At 37.9% G+C, this 18,795-nt stretch overlaps 1 long non-coding RNA gene across 1 annotated transcript in view; it reads right to left on the reverse strand.

Moving 5' to 3' along the window:
- Positions 1-18,795, reverse strand: part of LOC127428231 (uncharacterized) — a 50,056-nt gene that overhangs the window by 21,115 nt on the left and 10,146 nt on the right. The gene's annotated exons all lie outside the window — the stretch shown is intronic.

Genomic DNA, 18,795 nt, shown 5'->3' on the forward strand with positions numbered 1-18,795 from the left:
TATAGCTCCTCCTGTTTACTGGAATCCTTGTATCATAAGTGCATCATGACTGAGAGCTCTCCATGAGCTTTTTGCTACTTTGCAGAGGTTGGATAAAAGCTGCAGACCACATGAAACTATACCCTTATTCACACTGATCGTGACTCACCTACACCAAAGACTTATGATGATATGCCTCTCCATTTCATTAAATTACTCACATCGCCCATGCTTCCTTCTTGAGTTGTGCTTGGTTGTTTGCTGATTCGAAGACTTATTTTTACCATACATCTTAGTTTGATTCTCTTTCTTATGTTCCCTATGTTGTATTAACTATCTAAAATTATTTGTCTTTTGCCATTTTACAGACAAGGAAGAGAGGCAACCTGGTTACTATATCACCGTTTTTGCAAAATGATTTTTATGTGGCTCGTTGTACTTATCGCAGCAGCTTCCTGGTGAAATAAACACTAGAGGTGTCACAACAATGACTTTTATTCCCATTTACACATATCACAAGTGATACAGCAGATTATCAATTCATAAACACTTACTTTTCACCCTTTTCCAATGCTTTATTATGTCTTTAAAACACTTTTACTATAGTACATGACTTGTAAGGTGATACATTTTAACTTTTGCATTATATAAACAACTACATTCACTACAGTCAGCAATTGCGTTTTCATGTCACCTTTGCTTTTTATGACACTATCGGTTAGGTTTAGATTTAAGGTTTAGGATTGGGACAGGGGTGGACTGGGACTAAAAATTGGCCCTGGACTTTCTGACACAGAGCGGCCCACCAAACCTGGCCCACAACACACCACACCATAACACACCAGCTCATTGATTTCATTTTCTGGCGCAATTTCAAATTTTTGTGTTGAAAAAAAGACATTTCTATTGACTGCTAGTCATGACAATGGGCCACACCGATGCAAAACCTGTCATAACTTTAAAACATATACACTCTAAATGTGATGAGTGGATTTTTTAGAGAAAGCACTAAAAATTAGCACTTTATAGCTCAGACAAATAACATTACATACAGATGTTTTTATAGATCTTAATCACTTTTTTCTAGAAGTACAAAGAAACTATTGTCTGTTAATATGAGGTTGATATGAGATCACATGTATATATATATATATATATATATATATATATATATATATATATATATATATATATATATATATATATATATAGAATACCTCTTGTGTAGATATTTGCAGTTATTTTGCAGATTAATTGCTCATATTTTCCCTTTTGTTGCGTCTTTATATCTGGAGTGTTTTAATTCCTTCACCAGATTAGTCTTGAGAAAATGTGAAAAGCCCTATGCTTTGACAAGCACTGATTCTGCTATTCTTTAAACTAAGTAAGCCTCAAAGACACAAACAGCCACAAAGTAATATTTTTATGACTTATTTTCTGCATTTTTATCAGGCGTTTATCAGCATTATTTAAGCCGAACTTCAGCTCCCATTAATGCTTTGAGGTATGAATACATTATGCAAATGACTATGTACTGCTCATAGCTTTAATCTTTGCCTATTTGATTTACGCTGCTATTATTGCATTTGTTGTAACTTGCAGTCATTTGTCATTTTGTGATTATTCAGAGCTCATCTTACACTTAATATGTTGTTTTTTGTTGTCACCATTATTGTGATTTGTATGTCAAATATTTAAGTCCACACAAGGTACAGAGTAAATGCGCACCAAGGGTTATGCGTTCCGATGTGTAAGTAATTTAAAAATAAAATCCATTCCATTATTTCAAAATAAAAGCAATAGACCTTTTCACACTCCGGATTTTGGAACACGAAAGTAAACGTTTGCAGGGTAAACTTCGACAGCGGTGAATGGGAGTAAATGGGAGATCACACAAATATTATTTTCATTTACCCATTTGCTCCAAGACCAAAAGAAAAGATCCACTATTATGTTTGAATAACTTGAATAAAAAAAATAGAGAGCGGTGGATTAAGACAGTCAGATGTCAAGATGCCAAATTTACTGTCACTCTCTCAGCAGCTATAATAGAAACCACCTCGCAGCTGTGGTAATTAATTTTTAAAACTAATTCCAGGGTAATAGAACAATAAGTATAATGTTACAAATTTACACTCAATATTTAAAAATGGTAAGATTTTCGCTGCTAAATAAGGTGGAAACTCGTCATCACAGTCTGTGAAAAAGGTCTATTGTTTGGCTTTACCTTACAGAGTTTACTGAATATTCACTCTGTAATGGGGTCCGCACGGACATGTTGGAGCCCAGGGCGGCAACTTATATCGCCTGTAGGACAGGCCAGTACTTGCACCGCAGCGGGCAGGCCCAAATTACCCAGCAGCCCACTGGAAAAATGCCCAGTGCTCCCTATTGGGAGGTCAGTTTTGTTTATTTAAAACTCAATAGAGAATTAATCCTGAAAATCTCTTCTGTTTTTTGTGTCACATTTGCTTTTATGACTCTATCGGTTAGGTTTAGGTTTAAGGTTTAGGGTAGGAAGGTCAGTTTTTTTTTTTTTTTTTTAAACTCAATAGAGCATCAACCTTAAAAACCTCATCTGTGTTGGAGAACTAGCTTTTAGCGCCACTCAGTGGACATTTCACCTCTGAACTGCTAAAATACGTGTAATGAACCATGTAATATAATTTTGCAAAAATGTTGCCACAGTCAGGGCCATGGGAAGATGATTTATGTTGGGGGTGCTGTAGTGGGAGGTGCATTTTTGCATGTACATGTAGGGTGACCAGATGACCATGACAAAAATCAGAACAATACATTCAAGTTATGTAATTTTATTTGTAGTCTACTTCTGGAAAATATATCCCAAAATGCGGGACAACACATTTCCTAACCAAAAGAAAATATGATACTTTCTTTCTCTTTACATAGTTAACGCTGGCTGTTGCATATATGGGTTGATGCATGTTTTTCTTAAGTGTTTATTTGAGTATGTGAAGCACGTCTTTTCATTTTCTGTTGTCTTTGATTTTAGACACAGTGAACTTTAGAAACAACAATAGTTAAAGTGCTGACAGACAGCGCAGATTCACTGACTTTTTACCAGCATGTCAATTCACAGTGGGCCATCTTTTCCTGGGTTATTTTTAGGGCATTTTATAGAAGATAAAAACAATGTAATCTTTATTGTTGTCCGGGAAATATACTGATATGCTCGTTTTGGATGGGATTAAAATCAATGAGAAGCTCTGGCAATCTTAAAACGGCCCCACACAAAACGAATCCCATCCGTATAGTGATTTATGACATCACATGGCTCGTTGATACAGGGTTGCGATTTTACTGATGGTATGTCAGAGGATGTATATTAGGATGGGGATGCATTTTATTTATTTACATTTTTTTGCTATTTGATTACCTTGACCTGTGCTATTATCATCTCTCCCTCCCTGGTTTTTGGCTTTAAGAACATGAGCAAAATAGCACAGTGGAAAAATAAAATCACAGCTGGTACTGAGACTTTGGGAATGAATGATTGTCTTATTATTCGTCGCAAGTTTTTAAAAACAGGAAATGCACGAAGCATAGCACTGATCATTTTCGTAAAATATTAGGTTAAAACAGATTATTGGGACTAAAGGCGTCCTGACTGACACTCCATCAGGACGCGGGACACGACTCGTGAAAACAGGACTGTCCCGATTTTATCGGGACTTCTGGTCACCCTATGTACATTGGTTTTTAAGGGCCACACATAGCACTGGCACAGACAAATAGACTTTACTTAATACACAGTGTGCAGTGGGTGTTCTGAGAATCATTTGAGCAGGTTTCAGCAAATGTTTTTTCTTTTCTTTTCTTTTTTTATTACATGCATAACGTCACCTTGTAATATAGTAACGTAGGCTACTATATTACTGTAACAATCACTGTTAATGAACGAGTGCAGTCGTTCTACTTTTCTGAGATTTATTCTTGGCCGTACAACGGGTAAGTGGCAACATAAAGCTAACGAACAATTGTTTCTCAAAATCTTTCCCTCACTTCTCTCTCACACACCTCTGTGCGCCGTGCACGTGCACACACAATGAACCCCCCGGAAGGGCAGCTTTCCCATTATCATCCAACACGAAAGCACAATCGAACTTAGTGCACTATATTATCAGTGCATTCATAACACTCGCACATAATCTTTAAACATACTATAATATCAATCAAATATATGCCAGTCTTGTAACTACCAGGTCCATTTTAAACAGAACATATCCACATTTTAGGTTCAAAAGCCCAAATTACACAGCACGCAAGAACATAGCAGATTACATTTTTGCAAGTGTATAGCCTATCAGTGTAATGTTAAAATGTACCAACAACTGTTAATATTAAACTGTTTGGTGGCAGCTTATAATAAACCAAAAGCGTTACCACGAGATGTGTGGCTAGGTGCTCCAATAGTTAAAATAGTCCAAACGTGGCTTGGCATTCCGGGGTTGTTGAGATGAAGGCCCTCATGGTTTATAAATAATTATGACACTATTCAGTGTTGTAAATTATTTATCAAGACTTAAGCATACAGTTTTTAGGAAAACATATCCAAAATGTTTTAATGTGTTTATTAAAAAAAGACAACAACCATCATCTCTATACCAGACAGCTGTAGCACCCCTACTTCCCACGGCCTTGGCCATAGTCCCATAAATTTCATGAGATGGATTTTCTGCCTTTTATCATTCGCCAGCCAAAAATAGAATCACTTAAAAATAATAATAACACACCTCTCCTCAATAAGCCACACAATTTGGGTAGCTCAGCAAGTAAAGATGCTGACTACCACCCCTGGAGTCATGAGTTCGAATCCAGGGCGTGCTGAGTGACTCCAGCCAGGTCTCCTAAGCAACCAAATTGGCCCTGTTGCTAGGGAGGGTAGAGTCACATGAGATAACCTCCTCGTGGTCACTATAATGTGGTTCGCTCTTGGTGGGGTGTATGGTGAGTTGTGCATGGATGCAGTGGAGAATAGTGTGAAGCCTCCACATGCGCTATGTCTCCGCGGTAACGTGCTCAACAAGCCACGTGATAAGATGCGCGGATTGACGGTCTCAGACACGGAGGCAACTGAGATTTGTCCTCCACCACCCAGATTGAGGCGAGTCACTACGCCACCATGAGGACTTAGAGCACATTGGGAATTGGGCATTCCAAATTGGGGAGAAAAAGGGGAGAAAATCAATAAATAAATAAAAAATAAGCCACACAATTTAAGGTATCTTAACCTAAAATGGATGAAAAATCCATCTCATGTTTAATACTTTGGGTAAACCATAAAGCCCAAAGTATACTTTTTAAGTAATACAGTTTTTATGCGTAACCTAGTGTATGCATACAGTAAATGCTCTGACTTTTCAAAGTGTACTCCATTTGATGCATGCACACTATGAGTGCTACGCAGTATTAGACTATTTCTCTTCAGGAGAGGTTTTTACAATCCTTCAGATTCAAGTTATACAAATGCAGGTATCTCCTGACCTCACACATTCGCTCTTAATGTGCATATCCACTGTTGTTGTTTCCACATTCGTCTCCTGTTCACCGGTGTTTACATTGTCTTCTTGCACTTCTTCATGAAAGCAATGGTCCAATGGTGAGTGCAGCCACCTTGAGGACCCACTAATTTCAGGCCCATATGCAGACTACGCCTACAGAGGACGCACGGTAAGAAAAATCAGGCTGCATGCATACAGGACGTGCTGATGACAAAATTTCCATAACTCGCCCTTTTCTCATACACTAGCATAGCTACGTGTAAAAAAACAAAATATACTTTGGGCTTAAGTATAAGCAATATTAACAGTGGTGCTCGCCTTAGCAAACACCACAAATAAACAAGCCTTCAGCATCAGGCATCTGCGACGCCACACTGTGTGTGAGTACAAGATGTTTAGTAATGATGACTGTGAGGGTAATGTCCCTTCTCAAGTTAAATGTATACACAGGTCAAACATGCGAATGACTTGATCCATGCTAATTCTAAACAAATGTCTTGATGGTTTGCAAACTCACAGGCATCCTTATTATAAGCAATAAGAAAAGCATTTCCAAAACCTGCCACCGTAATTGATTGGGAATGTACTAAAATAAATAGCAAATGTAACTGTATTCTCAGATGTCGGTGCCAGCATCTTGTTAGACCAGTCCAGGAAATATTTTACCTTTCTCACTGGTTGAGCCACCCACCTGTTTTTAGCTAAACTCTGCTCCTGACGTTGTTTATCCTTCACACTCTTGGCCTAGATCAGGGGTCAGCAACCTTTTTGACTTGGAGTGCCATTTTTTAGTTTCCTGGTCAATGTCTTTGCCGACGACAATCAGTTTGAGTGAAAATTTTGTGCAAAACCCAATGATTATGATATAATCATGATCCTACATGTGAATTTTCACAGAGCATCTTAAGCAATTTAATGAAAGAAAACCTGTCCTTTTGTGCAAAATGAGAATGTCACAAATTTGCTTATTTGATTGCTGATCACGAAATTGTGTGGAATCTTAAATATTTTTTATATTATTATATTATATTGTAATCATGTAATCACAAGCATGCAAGCAACAGCGAGAGAGGAGCAGGCTATTTTGTTTATATGACGTTTTTTCACACCTGCATTCCAATCTACATCTTGATGTAATCCTTCCTCATAAACACTATTAAAGTGTGACAACACTCGCGCTGCACGTGCAAGCCATTTGCGCGTCACATGCCAATCAACTATTCAGCCCTTTTTGGTGAATCACACCTGCAAAAACCTAAAACTTTATTTCCAGGTTTAATTTATATTTTGAACAGACTTGAAAAGATTTTTGAACCCCACGATGTGGGATTATGTTTTCTCTTTTAATCATTTAATGTAATTTTGAGGGTGTCCATGGTTTAAGTAGGGTGTACCTGTATGCTGGGTTGGAAATCTCAAGAATTAATAGTGTTGTTTTCCTTATTACATCACATGTTGTTCTAAAAGCAAAAAGAAACAAATGAAAAACGGAATGTAGGCTGTCATCCGCGCAGACCGAACGAAGCAAAGTGGCCGCGTTTACTTGCGTGATTTACCAAAAGTGAAGCGCTGCCAGCTCGTGATGCGCGAATGGCTTGCACATGCTGCACGAGTCTGTTGGGTATACTGCAGTCTCGTCACATTTGAACTTTATGTTTAGCCTACCATTCAACTCATGAAAACATGCTGCGTGATCATGAGGAAGGATTACATCAAGATGTAGATTGGAATGCATGTGCGGAATTTATATAAATAAAATAGTCTAGCTCTCACCATTGCTGGCGTGCCAGTAATTACCCCTCCACGTGCCAATGCTGGCACGTGTGCCATAGGTTGCAGAACCCTGGCCTAGATAGTCAACAAGTACTTTAGTGTGAGTGCTGATAGAAGATAAGAGAAAGAGGCAGGAAAGCCACAGGCTGCTGAAGACACATACCACACTGCTCCGCTAAACCCAAAGCTGGAGAAACAGCCAAGGTATTTTTCACCTCCTCTTCAAACACGTCAGTAACTTTGTAGATGACACGGCAGCCACAGATTCAAATAATCCAATGTATAAGGTCAAATACTGTTGGATCTGTGGCATAACAGTTAGCACAGTTAGTTCCATACATATTAAGCGGTGGTGCTTGTGCAGATGTAGGTTTGAAACTTGACTGTGTCACGTCACAATAATTTCTTCCACATCAGTTCCTGTCATCTCTTCTTTTTTCCTCAGTAAATTGGAATAGGCTTCATTATAGTACACATCAGTGGTTCCCAACCCTGGTCCTGGAGTACCCCCAACACTGCACATTTTGGATGTCTCCCTTATTTGACACACCCAGTTCTGCTCATGGAGCCTCTAATAATGAGCAGATGAGTTGAATCATGTGTGTTAGATAAGGAAGACATCCAAAACATGCAGTGTTGGGGGTACTCCAGGACCAGGGTTGGGAACCACCGGTGTACATAGTATAAAGATAGTATCATTAAAGCACATGGGTTCTCTTACCACTGCTACGGCAATGACAGGCAGCTCTACTTGTCTTTCCATCCCAACAACCCCACAGTGACTGCTCAGATTACGGCCTGTTTGCAGATATCTCGGCCTGGATAAAGGAACACCACCTTCAACTCAAACTAGCAAATACCGGGCTCCTCATCTTTCCTGCAAACCCTGTTGTTGAGCACAACATCACCATCCAGCTGGGCTCATCTATAATAACACCATACAAAATGGTCAGAAATCTAGAGGTAACCAACGACAACCAACTCAATTTCCCTGACCACATCTCAGAAACTGCCTGATCATGTAGATTTGCACTCTATAACATCAGGAAGATAAGACCCTTCCTCTCTGATCATACTACACAACTCCTTGTTCAATCTCTTGTCATATCTAGACTGGACTACTGTAATACTCTTTTAGTTGGCCTTCCTGCAAGTGCAGTCAAGCCTCTGCAAATGATCCAGAATGCAGCATCACGTCTGGTCTTCAACAAACCAAAGAAAGCACATGGTACACCCCTCCTTGTCTTTCTACAATGGCTGCCAGTTGCGGCATGTATCAAGTTCAAGGCTCTGATACAAGCATACAGAATGGTCACTGGGTCTGCGCCAACTTACCTAAAATCATTCCTGCAGAGCTACGTTCCCACCAGAAGGCTGCGGTCTGCAAATGAGTGGCGCCTTGCTGTACCAACACAGAGGCACCAGATCACTTTCCTGGACATTCGGCTTCACTGTACCTCATTGGAGGAATTTCCAACTCCATCCGTGAAGCAGACTCACTCTCTGTCTTCAAAAAATGGCTAAAGACACAACTTTTTCATAAGCAATTGACCATACACTCATAACAATAAAAAAACAAATAAAATAAATAAATAAATAAATAGAAATTAGTGTTGGACTCTAATCTCTGTCTTGGATAGTAAATTTTTGATGCAATCGAACTTGTTAATGCAGCACTTTTCGTATTACTGTCTCCTTAAGATGAACCGCTTATAATGTATCCTTCCTCATTTTGTAAGTCGCTTTGGATAAAAGCGTCTGCTAAATTAATACATGTAAATGAAGTAAAGAAGATTAATTAGTAGTGCTTGCTAAGTTTATGGACATGAATGATACCTCGAATGTGCTATCTGTATAGGAGAGGTGTGCTATTATTTTTTGAAGTACAGTAATTAGACTTGAGGATGAAACAAGCAAACAAATCCCATAAACTTACATTGAAGGAGGGACCTGAGCAATATCTTTGGATCAGAATATGATCAAGATTGGGCTCTTTTGACTTTGTCCAGAAAGCAACCATCTAGCAATGCCCTTTCAACCTCCCAGAACACCCTAGTTACTGCATAGCAACACTATGGCAACCACCCAGAACACCCTAGCATCATGCAGAGTTTTGTATTATATAATACATGTATTGTATTGTATTGTATTGTATTGTAATATATATATGTGCTATAAATGCCATGATAGATTTGGTGCATTAGCCCATCACAAAGAAAAGTCACAAATTCCATTGTTTCTCCTAGACAGAACTGAGATCAAATTGAGAAGAAAAGTTGCAGGTTCAAACACACTAAGAAGTGGTCCAGAAGCTATTGTCATTGTGCCCTTGCTGTAAACTAGTCATCAAACCATCATGTTTTGCTCTATAAGGACTCTCCCTGTAATAGATACTGTATAATGTCATCACTTTGGATAAAGGCATCGGCTGAATGACAACTTGCTATACTAGCATACTACACAAACTACATTGTACATTCTACATGAATGTGAACATGGTATTTAACATATATTTAATCACACAACAGATGAAAAAAAAAAGACAATCAATGTATTACAAGTGTAAGTTAAATTTTAAGTTAAATAAAAGTTAAATGTTTTTTCCATTTTCCCAATGTTTTTTTTTTTTTGTTTGTTTTTTTTTTTTACGATAATTGTAAGTCATTATGTACAAATATGCTGAGTGAATAATGTATATCTGCCCTCTAAAGGCAAACATCTGAGAGTTCACAGAAATGAGAAATACTATTATGGGAAGTGTGTTCCCCCTTAGTACTGCCCATATTACATTATCTGATTACTTTCAACATAAAGCATCATTAAACAATAAACTACTGTGCAACCAGAAACATGATTCTTATTAGTCTCTTGGGGCTTTCCGTAGAAAATCCTTGCACAGGAAAACAGATTAAACATTATTAAGCACTTGCGCATGTACTGTACTTAACTGTCCAGAAAACTCCTAGACAATTTTAATTTTCTCTAAGACTGAATAAACAAAATGACCTATATGTCACAATGAAATAAACATAAGCCATATATGGAATGTACAGGGTGTATAGCAGCACTGTGCATTAAAGCCTTCTGTGTATGTATGTGTGTGGGTGTGTGTGCATGTTTGCTGGCACAAGCTTCACTGTTAAATGGAAGAGAAGACTGCAGATGGTGGTTTTTCTCATTCCCGAAAGCTTCTCCACACTTCCTGGTAGTGGAATTACATGAGTTCAAAGACATTTTCAAATTCATGTTCCTACTACCACAATACCTGGTAAATATGTTAAACAGTCAGATGCATAAAGTAATTTTAGCTGGATGATGAGACATATAAGGTTTGCCTAACTTCTGAGCGTCTTTAAAGAAAAAAAAAATGTAAGTGCATTTTTTATGTAAAAAAGCAGCATAAGAGCACCATAAAGTAGTCCAAATCACCCACGCGCTATATTCCAAGTCTTATGAAGCCAAACAATAGCTGTAAGTGAAGAACAGACTGAAATGAAAAGTAATTATTAACTAAAAATCTTTCCCTCAACACTGGTTCTCAAATCTCATGTGCACTTCTGCGCATCACATTTGGTTTGTGAGACACATGAGAACCAATTGCATTTGGTCTGATGAAGAGCTGAGTGGCTTGAAACGTCACAAAGGTGGGAATATATTACATTTCTATTTTTGGAGCTGTGGTGTACTGACATTTTCTTTTTAATTTGGTTCTGGTGCAACATATCTTGAATATTTGAATCAATGTGTGCAGAAGCGGAGACTAGAAAAGTTTCAAGGGATGAAAATCAAAACAAACTAATGTTCGGTTTCATATGGCTTATTAGAGCTAAAGTGCCAAGAACAATAAGTGTGTGCTCATTCTTTTTTTTTTTTAATTGTTCTTAAGAGATTTTAAAATAGACTTTTATGTATCTTTTATTTTCTTTATCATTTCCATGTAAAGCACATTGAATTACCAATGTGTATGAAATGTGCTATATAAATAAACTTGCCTTGCCTTCTGTTTTATTCAAATGTTGGTTATTAAATCAGCATAAAGTTGATTCACGACTTTACTAGCTCTTTATTAGATTTTATGGGTAATTATTCTTGAAGATATATTTAATATTAAATATATTTTTTTAAAAATCATTAAAATAGCCCACTGTATAATATGATTATAATAATTTCTATTCTGACCAATCCCCCACACTGGAAAAAATTGGATTGATTATTTTCGCTTATTTTGGTTTGGCAAGTGGCTTATTTTGAGCTTGTTTTTCCAGACCAGGGGTGCGTTTCTTGTACAATGACGTAACTCACTGCTTAACAACCACAGTACAATGCATTGTTGGAGAAATGTTCTAGCTAGTCACAGTTTCTCAAAACCGTAGTTTGCACATCCATCTTTTAAACCATGTTGGTTCAACAATATAGAGCTGTCGTTAAGGACGTTACGCAGGGGGTTGAGTAATAATTTCCACGAAGATTTGTATGGATGTCAAATTACAGTTTACTTGTTTACATAGCCACCAGCAAGCCATTTATTGTGAGAAAGCTGCTAAAGACACAACGTGTATGCACTGTGTAACTGGTGCACACACTAGTCATAAGTATTAGCGAAGTCAAATGTCATTGACACCACAAACTAACAAGTAACTATACTTCTAACCTCAGGTGGAAAGCTGTAGTTCCAACAAAACAACTTTTCTATGCTGTTTGCGAATGTTCGCTGGAACTATGGTTTTGGGAAACACCAAATCATTGAACTATGTTGGTGACAATGGAACTTGCGACTATAGTCGGCCAATGATGCTTTTGGGAAACACACCTTAGGTCGCTTGTTTTTCTTGCAAGAACTGGCAACATTGCAACTGGTATATCACTCTTAGCACAGAGTACTCCATTTTAAAAAGAGCGTCAGTAATTGCTCTTTAATTTCGTTCTAACTTACCATTTGGAAACGCTGGAGCCAGAATGAAAAAAATCATTTCTTCTCAGAATGAACTAAAATGAAGGTGGACTATCACTTTGAACACTGCAGTGGAAAACATGAGAATGGAACTGCATAAGAGGAAGTGCTGTCTCATTACTTCCTAGACAGTGTTAGGGTACAACAATCAGACACAAGAACAAAGAAACTAGAACCTTGACACATTCATTTGTTGGTACTGACATTTGTAATTTATCTGCCTTATTTACAAATTGTTTATTTTCCACCTCTGTGGGATGGGAAGTGGAATCAAAGGTTTATGAGGCAATCAGCGGCTCCTTTTTATAAGGAGTAAAGACCCCATCATTTAATTTAATTCTAAATAGAATGGACAGATAAATCCAGCCTTTCAATGGAACTAAGATTGTTTACATAAATGATATGGCTTTACTGAAGTATTAAAAGATATCGCCCCAAAGGTCAAGAGCAGACTTTTAAGGAATCACTCATCTTCATTGGAGGTTTGACGCACATTTAAAATATTTTAATGCCCTTTATGGTTGTTTTGGCTGATGTGATAACTGACTCCAGTACTGCGTTCCATTCAAAGTGAAGCCTTGTATTTCTGCTTGATATCTCTGACTTCTGACCATAAAGGTGTTCCAACGTCAAACACTCAGAATATAACATATAGAGAAGCAAAATGGCACTTGTACTGTTTCAGTTGCAGTTGTTCGATTGTCAACAAAGAAGTCAGTACTGCAACCACACTGTGGAAGATAAACAATGCTAGCATTTGTTTTGCAGGTGTACGATTATCAACAGAGGAGATAATTTATGTTTTACACACCTTTCTTTGCATATATTTGCTAATAATTTTTAGGTAAAGTAGGAACTTCTACTAATTTATACATTTTATTTGCTTAAAAGTGAACGTTTATCATTAGCTGTGTACATCTCCTGGGTGCCATCATGTTTTTGTGACTTATGCAGCCTTCATGTGCTATCAGAATTTTCCTACTTCCCACTTCTGAAGTGGTAATTACTAGTATGTCGTGTTCATGTGCTTTGTTGTCAGAAAGAACAGGAAACATGGACGACGCCAGGTTAATTCATTTTGAACTTTATTACAGCTAAAGTGCCAAGAGCAATGAGTGTGTGCTCATTCTTATTTTTTTATTTTTCTTAAAAGATTTTAAAATAGACCTTTATGTATCTTTTATTTTCTTTATAATTTCCATGTAAAGCACTTTGAATTACCAATGTGTATGAAATGTGCTATATAAATAAACTTGCCTTGCTCTCTGTTTTATCCAAATGTTGGTTATTAATTCAGCATAAAGTTGATTCAGGACTTTACTAGCTCTTTATTAGATTTTATGGGTAGTTATTTTTGAAGATATATTTAATATTAAGGATATATTTAATTAATTAACATTTTGGTCAAATACAAGCTATTTCCAAGGTGTAAAAATTTACAACATGCATAAAATGGTTGCTGATATACATAAATGAATATGACCAAAACGGCAAGCACTAACAATTAGCTGTATTTAGCAAAATGAACAAAACCTGTCATTCACTACAGAAACTGTACTCTCCTTCGCCATGTTGAAAGGTTAGGACTCCTCCCATCTCGGCAACTCGGGTATCATCTAGAATTCCGAGTGTCCCACTTGAACTTCCGACTTCGCTGGGTCATTCAAATCATAATTACGATTTTTCCAAGTCCACTTGAAGGGCACAATAACACACCACCATCTCCCTTACAAAAATTTGAGTGGTGGTGGCATAGTGGGCTAAAGCACATAACTGGTAATCAGAAGGTTCATTCCCCACAGCCACCACCATTGTGTCCTTGAGCAAGGCACTTAACTCCAGGTTGCTTCGGGGGGATTGTCCCTGTAATAAGTGCACTGTAAGTCGCTTTGGATAAAAGCATCTGCCAAATGCATAAATGTAAATGTAAAAAAAATCTAAACTAGCCACACACTTGCTGCAAATTTGCCACTCTTTATTTTCACATGCAAATGAGCTTGTGATTCACCAAAGTTTGCAGCTCTTTGCCGTTAGTGGTGAACCTCCAGCAAACCTTTGGCAACAATGGACAATTTGTCCCAAGTTTGTGGCAAATTTGCCATGAACTCTCGATTTTCGTAAGGGCTCTTGGAGTTGTAGATTTCTGCACTTCAAGTTTGCAGCTAGTTTGCCAGAACAGATTTTTTTAAGGGTTGGATCTTTTGTATTTATGAATGAAGTGCTCTTGTTTTAAAATCTCGATTTCTACTCTGCAACCTGTAAATCCACTTAGCTAGCATCTTACACATAGACACCACAGGTGCATGTGCATCCCATAACAATCGTTACACAGGAAGATCCATTAAATATTTTTCAAGATGGCTGCACAATAGTTTCTCTGGCGAATAAGGTCAATAGCCTGAAACAAACTCTACACAGTACGAAAACGCTTATAGCTAACGCAAGCTTCAATTTCAACTTCAGTTTCTTTCTGAAATGAGACTGCAACTGATAACACAATGCAAGCAAGGTGTGCTATATCAGATATTAGTATAATCGATCTTCTATGGTCAGTTTTCTCTTTTAGTAGTTTGTAATTCAACTACTGTCATGCCTGAGCAACAGTTTGAGGAGAATCTTTCTGAGCAAGTTAGATTTTATAAACATGTTCATAGCTACTTAAATAATAACACATTCTGTTTAATGGCACCAAGGAGTTCAATAATATATGGAGACAGCTATCCGTTAGCATTACCATTAATCTTAATGGCAGTTGCTTGGCTGATGCATGCAGCACCGAAGTATGCAACCTAGACGTTGCAATCTTTGCTTCACAAAAGTCTATTTCACACTTTTAAGAGCCCTCCAAAAAATCAAATGTGCTTAATGTACTGATATTGAAATTAACTGGTTATATTCAAGTCAAAAATATTATTCAACGTAACTAAATTAACCTGCCTACATTAGGTTACACCAACAAAAGTTATTTTTAAGGGTCAGATCAAGTAGAAATAAACCCTTAAAGGGGACATATTATGCAAAATCTACTTTTTTAAATTTTTTTGAACATAATTATGTGTCCCCAGTGTGTGTAGACAACCACAAAATATAGTAAAAGACCATCCCCTCGTTTCCTTTCCCCATAAATAAAAATCAGTGTCTCCGAACGAGCCATTCAGGTTTGCAGCCCATTATGACGTCAAAAGGGGAAAGGTACCACCCACGGCTGGTGAAGAGATCTGCCCGAGTAGCTTAGATCCACCCTCATTAAAACCTTAGCGAGCAGTGCACAGTCTGCCATATTTATCTCCTCGCTAGAGCTGCTTGTGCTAACTCGGACTGCTTCATTAACAATGGTCAACACAAGGCTGGATTTGCTTCAAAGCTAAGGATCAAGGATGGATCGATACCAACTCTCCGTAACCCAACTTCAGATTTGCAAGTCATAAGTTTCGCACTTTATACTTTTTTAATGTTTGCAATTTGGCTTTCTGAATTTGCTTGTTTGCATGTTGCACGAAAAACGCTTGTTGTGAAAACATTGTGCTTTGTGTAACATAACAACAAGTCCCTAACTACCTTATTCCATAACATTGAAGTTGTAGCTCTGTTTCGGTTACAATATAAACTGATTGGCGTCCTCCACAGTCCTGCTTGAGTGGTCATGCAATGAAGATTTTCTGTGTAATAAAAATGGTCATTATTTAAAAAATTATTATGAAACGATAGTGGTATTTTCGACAGCATTAGCTGTTTTTCATATTTCATAACTTGACCTTTGTTATGCACAATACAGTAAGATGATTGACTTAGTGTGTTCTCTGTGTTATTAATAATTTTTTAACTGTTTAAATTCTCCTGCAATGTTGTTGCAGGGTATCCATGGCACCAGCAGGAAAGGCACAACCCACTTTCAGAAAGGGGTGTGGGGAGCAGCAGTTCCTTTGCATTTAAAGCTACAGACACTAAAACAGCCACGCTCAACAAGCCACGTGATAAGATGCGCAGACTGACATTCTCAGACGCGGAGGCAACTGAGATTCATCCTCCGCCACCCAGATTGAGGCGAGTCACTACACCACCATGAGGATTTAGAGCGCATTGGGAATTGGGCATTCCAAATTGGGGAGAAAAGAGGAGTAAAAAAAGTGTAAAACATCTACAAATTTGATGTAGAAAACATGATCACACAGAAACTTGACTTGTTGCTAGCGAATGTTCCAGTACCCTGACATCGACCCCATTGTAGCAAGTTACTGACAAGTGCCATCCCCCATTAGACATCTTTGCATCAATTGTAGTGGCGCTACAACCTCAGAGTAACGGGTTCTGGTCTCACTGACACCAGGAATTCACCACATTCACGTAAACAATGATGAGCGCAATTCAGAGATTGCATTTTCCCTTTAAGATTACAATTTTACTGTGCTGATGGTTAGGTTTAGGGTTGGGATTCGGGTAAGGGAGTACGGTTAATAAAATATGTATTCCTGTTGACTGTACAATTAAAAACAACTCACTTTACAACTCGCTTGTCTTTGGACATTTCACACAGAAACTGGAGCTTACACGTGCCCATACATTCACCAATACTTCCAGCTGTGGCCACTGGGGGCAGTGTATTGAATTTTGGTAAGCAAAGACAGATTTCAACAGCAAAACTTTTGACCTACTGTCACAGATTTCACAGTGAGATCAGTCTGATTGCCCACATAATGGTGTAGTTAGGGTATCTACCAGCAGGCACTAACTGACGAAACTAAACAGCCAAACCTTTACCTCCTGAATGTTACTGACATTTGAAGATGACTCTTCTGCATTTGCATAATTATGTTGAGCGTTTTTAGACTTAAAGGAATAGTTCACCCAAAAATGAAAATTTGCTGATAATTTACTCACCCTCAGGCCATCCAAGATGTATCTGAGTTTCTTTATTCATCAGAACAGAATTTAAGACTTTCAGGATTTCATTTCAGACCTCCTCCTCGAAACAATGCAAGTGAATGTACTCCATTTTTTGACGGTCCAAAATGCATATTTAGGGTGCATCAAAATAACCCACATGACTCCAGTCAACAAATAAAGTTCCTCTGAATGCAAAAGATTGATTATTTTTAGAAACAAAACAATACTTATATACTTTTTAACTACAAATGTTCGTTTCCTTACATCACTGTGACGTACGTTCATGAGAGGGATGACGTAAGCTCGTTGGTAAGGTCACGCGTCACGTGGAGGAGGAGGCAGGAAGCATGTCATTTAATCCATCTGTCCCTATTCTGACCCATTTAAGAGAGGAAATGATTTTACATATGCATTTCCCGTACTGCTATGATGAGTACAACTTTGCACTGGCTGGAGTTAAACCAAAACAGGAACTGTTTAGAATCTGGTTACAATGTGTGGTGCGAGTGTTTGAAACCTCTGACAAAATGTGGTAATTCTAAAGTATTAAGTTAGTGTCATATTCCCCTTACACATCCAGACCAAAAGTCTTCAATGACAGATGTCAAAAAGTTGCTTTGTCTTCAGTAAGAGCACACTTCATTCTATCGTAGTTGCATTTTTAAGGAGGACACTGAAAAGTTTAACCACAGCTTAGCCTAAATAGGTAGTGGCTCTGTGATAAGTGTACTATGACATTTATTGAGTGTTGGTTTAAAGCAATGAGGTGGCTCTATGAGTGCAGATTACATTACTGATGTGGATCGAGTTTAATTGGGGACAATGGAGATGGTACACATGTACACCAATGGAAGGGCACATGGTAAAATAACTTCTGTCAATAACACATGTTATAAGAAGTTAAGCAAGACAAAATGCCCAGAAAAAACTATTTTCAAAGTGTGCAGAATACATTTTCTTATCCCAGAGGAATTCTATTACTCAGTTGCTCTTTTATATCTCAGGAGATTTAATGCAGTTCTCAGTTTAAAACTGAGCGTTTTCACACCTGGCTCGTTTTAAGCTTTTGTTTCAGAACCTTGTGCATTTTCTCCCTTAGTTCAGTTTGTTTAGGCATATATGAACACAGCATTCACACTCAGATCAGCACCAAAACAATCGGTCCACATCGAAGAGGTAGTCTCGGTCCAATTTCTAACAAATTCTGGGATGGTTCGCTTGTGGTGAGAATGCAATTCAACCCAACGGACCAACAATCCAACCAATACCTCTATTATAACCATGTGCAGGGCCGTCAGCACAACCCCCCTAAATAAAAGTAAATAACTATGATGGAAATTTTACAACTCATATCCATCCGCATGACAGATAATGTTTATTTGTAGTGCAACCTCTGACCATGTGGTGACGTTTTGCATAAAGGTGACACAATATTTGAAAACAACATATTTTTACCAGTATGTCAATATATAAGCTAAACCCCGGAACAGTGCACAAACATTCTGACTAATAAGGGGACTGTTTGCTCACATTTGACTTTTATTAACAATCTTGGTCCGTTTTGCCTTGTGAAAGCAAATCGAACCAAGGAGAAAATGCAACATTGTAACAATTTTAGTCCCTGTTGCACAGGTCTGAAAACACCCTTATCAATGGAGTCTCAAATGTTTCTCCTAAAGTTTCTTA

The sequence above is a fragment of the Myxocyprinus asiaticus genome, chromosome 3 (assembly GCF_019703515.2).
Source record: "Myxocyprinus asiaticus isolate MX2 ecotype Aquarium Trade chromosome 3, UBuf_Myxa_2, whole genome shotgun sequence".
Lineage (NCBI taxonomy): Eukaryota > Metazoa > Chordata > Actinopteri > Cypriniformes > Catostomidae > Myxocyprinus > Myxocyprinus asiaticus.